The sequence below is a fragment of the Macrobrachium rosenbergii genome, chromosome 19 (assembly GCF_040412425.1).
Source record: "Macrobrachium rosenbergii isolate ZJJX-2024 chromosome 19, ASM4041242v1, whole genome shotgun sequence".
Taxonomy (NCBI): Eukaryota; Metazoa; Arthropoda; class Malacostraca; order Decapoda; family Palaemonidae; genus Macrobrachium; species Macrobrachium rosenbergii.
The window spans coordinates 22,348,894-22,352,099 of NC_089759.1; the positions used below are offsets into that span (position 1 = coordinate 22,348,894).

General features: G+C 47.4%; 1 long non-coding RNA gene across 1 annotated transcript; it reads left to right on the forward strand.

The window, feature by feature from the left end:
* Positions 1-392: 392 nt before the first annotated feature.
* On the forward strand, positions 393-1,391 carry LOC136848473 (uncharacterized). The gene is made up of 2 exons (XR_010856027.1): positions 393-990; positions 1,240-1,391. It is a non-coding gene; the product is annotated as an uncharacterized lncRNA (long non-coding RNA).
* The last annotated feature ends 1,815 nt before the right edge of the window (positions 1,392-3,206 follow it).

A 3,206-nucleotide genomic window follows, 5' to 3' on the forward strand; every position in this document is an offset into this window, starting at 1 on the left:
ATGGAGTTCGCTTATGCGTTATCAGCGATCCAGTCTCCCAAATGCGCACAGATCTGCACGGTCATGTATATATTATCATCAGTGACGACAATAACTTGGAACCGAAAGACATTGACAGATATTCAGTGCACCGGGACGCACCGCAGAGGACCATCGACCCAAAGAGGCTGGTGTCATCTGAGTGGAAATCTTGTGAAGGCAATTGAAGTTTCCTGTCAGCTGCTGTGTGTGTTTTTTTTTTCAAGATCCAAGTCTTTAAGAAATTTACGGGAGCAGAATGATCGGTTTGCTTGTAAAGTATATTATCAAAATACCAGTGCAGATGGTGAAGATGGTTTTCATTCATTATGGTGAGTCTTTAGTGATTTAAATACATATATATATATTGTAAAGAGTAGCGCCAAAATAAGCTAGGAAACTCTTCTCCTTCCCTGCTTTGGGTTGGTTGGAACCTTTGAAGGTCGGGGAAATAAGGGCTCAGAGAAAATATAATAGTTTGGGGACAGTAAACTGGCTTTGCACCGTTTTCTTTGGTACAGAAAGATGAAAATACCATTTTCTATGAGATAGCAGCGTGCCCTGGGTCAGGACATCGGCCCCCCCCCCTACCCCAGTCCAGAAGCAATAAAAGGTCAGGGCGAAGGCAGCCCTTTCCCACACGCGCCGGCTAGTTTAAGCCGAGAACAAGTCGAGTCTTGGGCCGTTACCCCTGCCCTCCTCTTCCGCTCGCCGCCACGTGGATCCCATCGCCGCCCTGTGTGCCCCGTGTTCCATTCCACGTGGCCTTAGAAGACTGCAAGGGGGATTGCAAGTCTTCCAAACGCGAGCTGACATTAAACGGCGGCCTTTTCATCATCCCAAGGGCGCCCCTTTTCCGCCCCAATCTACGACTTGAAGAAATACCTTGGAGAGGGAGGCTACCATTTGTCCACGCTCCCACACGTGTTTCTCGGCAGAAGACGTCGTCATCCCTGCGCCCCTACAAATGTGGTAATGTACCCAAAACGAGTTGCTAGTCACGATTGCTTAGCCCTTTTGCATTTATTAATCTCTGGGCCTATAACTTTGTGTTCCCTGATATTCCTTGGTTCAAGCCAGGCCCACGTGTTCACAGCTTCTTTCCTCTGAGTCATAAGTAACGCCTCGGGGAGTCTGTTGGCGCCTTCAGTGCACCCCCGAGTAATTCAATCCCCAAATTCCAGCATGAGATGTGTAACGTGGGTCCAAATATCGTTTCAGAAAGACGCCTGTAGCAGAATTATCCTTGGTCCGTGTTCCTGGCATTCCCAAGCTCCCCCCCCTTAGGGAGGACTACTACGGCAGTAATTTACCGTATTTTCAGTTAATTTTCCTTTTGACCTTGTGTGCTATCAAATATAACTATTTTTATATCCACGTGTTTCACGCACTTCCCTAGTGAAGAGCCCTCCGCTCCGTGTACTTCTTTTTTTGTTTGTTTTATATGTCCTGGGTATTTTACAAGGCCATTTTCGGGTAAAGTAATAATTGTGGAGTCATAAGATCCACCTGCACCAGGAAACATATAAAAATGGCGACCTGACCAGTGATTCTCGTAATGATTGCATCCCCCCCCTCTTCCCCTTTGTTGTTTGTGTTGCAATTTGTGAAATCAGCAATTAGCTCAGCTAAGCTGGATACGAGACAGATTACGAACCTTTGAAAAGCCAGCGCAACAGGCCAAGGAAATTCTGCGTAAGTAAACTGTGTTTATTTAGCGTAGGACGCTGTAGAAAACGTGACTAGTCCTAGGAATTTTTTTTTTTATAGTAGGGCGCATGTCCGAGGAAAACGAGAGAGAGAATCGCCGAAAACTTAGCTTTGGAAGCCTTTGCACGCGGCTTGCATGCCATTCAATTAGGTTATACAGGTGATAAATCATTAAAGGAATAGTGCGCATATTCCTCCTGTAGAAACGAGTGATTTCGAAACCGAATCATTAGATATAAGCGCGAGACCTCGACGTCAACCACGTGTTCGAAAGTCAGATTAGCATTGCTGACGCATTTTTACCCCCTCTCTCTCTCTCGTTTTAGAAATAGGAGCGAAAGCGTATATTATACGCCCAGTACGAAAAGGGTCAACAACCGTCGTCTGTTCCCGCATTTCGGGGAAGTCCCCGGGTGTTTACGGGAGTTCACGTCGTTCATTCATTTGGCGCAGACGGCCTTGACCGTCCATTCCGTGGCCCAGTTAGGAAAACATTTGTTTGTTTGATTTGCTTCGCTCTACCAAATTTTGCATTGTTGGGGGTCTGACATTATATGTTCTGTATTGTTCTGTTTTTCTGTGGTTTTGTTTTGTGCTGTTACTACGGCTGCGTGTGTTGCCTATCTGTTGTGATTGTGGGATGGCCCCCCCACCTAATTGTCCTTGAGAATTACACTTCTCCCATAAGTCAGTAAAACTAGCGCCCTCGCTGATCAGACGTCGTCTGTGCGGAAATTCCCGGGCGCCCATAAATTCTATTCTTGTCCCCAATAAATCCGTGTCGTCGGTCCGTTGGTGAGACCAATTCATTTTCCATTCAGTCCCCAAGTGAGCCCGTTTCGTCGGTAATTCGGGAGACCTAAATATATATCCCAATCTAGTCCCCAAGTAAGCCCGTTTTGTCGGTAATCAGGGAGACCTATACATCCCTGTCTTGTCCCCAAGTCAGCCCGTTTGTCGTTACCTTGGGAGACCAATCCTTGCTAATTCATCGTCCCCAATCAGCCCGCTTCGTCGGTAAATCGGGAGACCAATCATCGCTAATTCATCGTCCCCAGTCAGCCCGCTTCGTCGGTAAATCGGGAGACCAATCATTGCTAATTCATCGTCCCCAATCAGCCCGCTTCGTCGGTAAATCGGGAGACCAATCATTGCTAACTTATCGTCCCCAATCAGCCCATTTTGTCGGTAAATCGGGAGACCAATCATCGCTAATTCATCGTCCCCAATCAGCCCGCTTCGTCGGTAAACCGGGAGACCAATCATTGCTAATTCATCGTCCCCAATCAGCCCGCTTCGTCGGTAAATCGGGAGACCAATCATTGCTAACTTATCGTCCCCAATCAGCCCGCTTCGTCGGTAAATAGGGAGACCAATCATTGCTAAATTCATCGTCCCCAATCAGCCCGCTTCGTCGGTAAACCGGGAGACCAAGCATTGCTAATTCATCGTCCCCAATCAGCCCGCTCCGTCGGTAA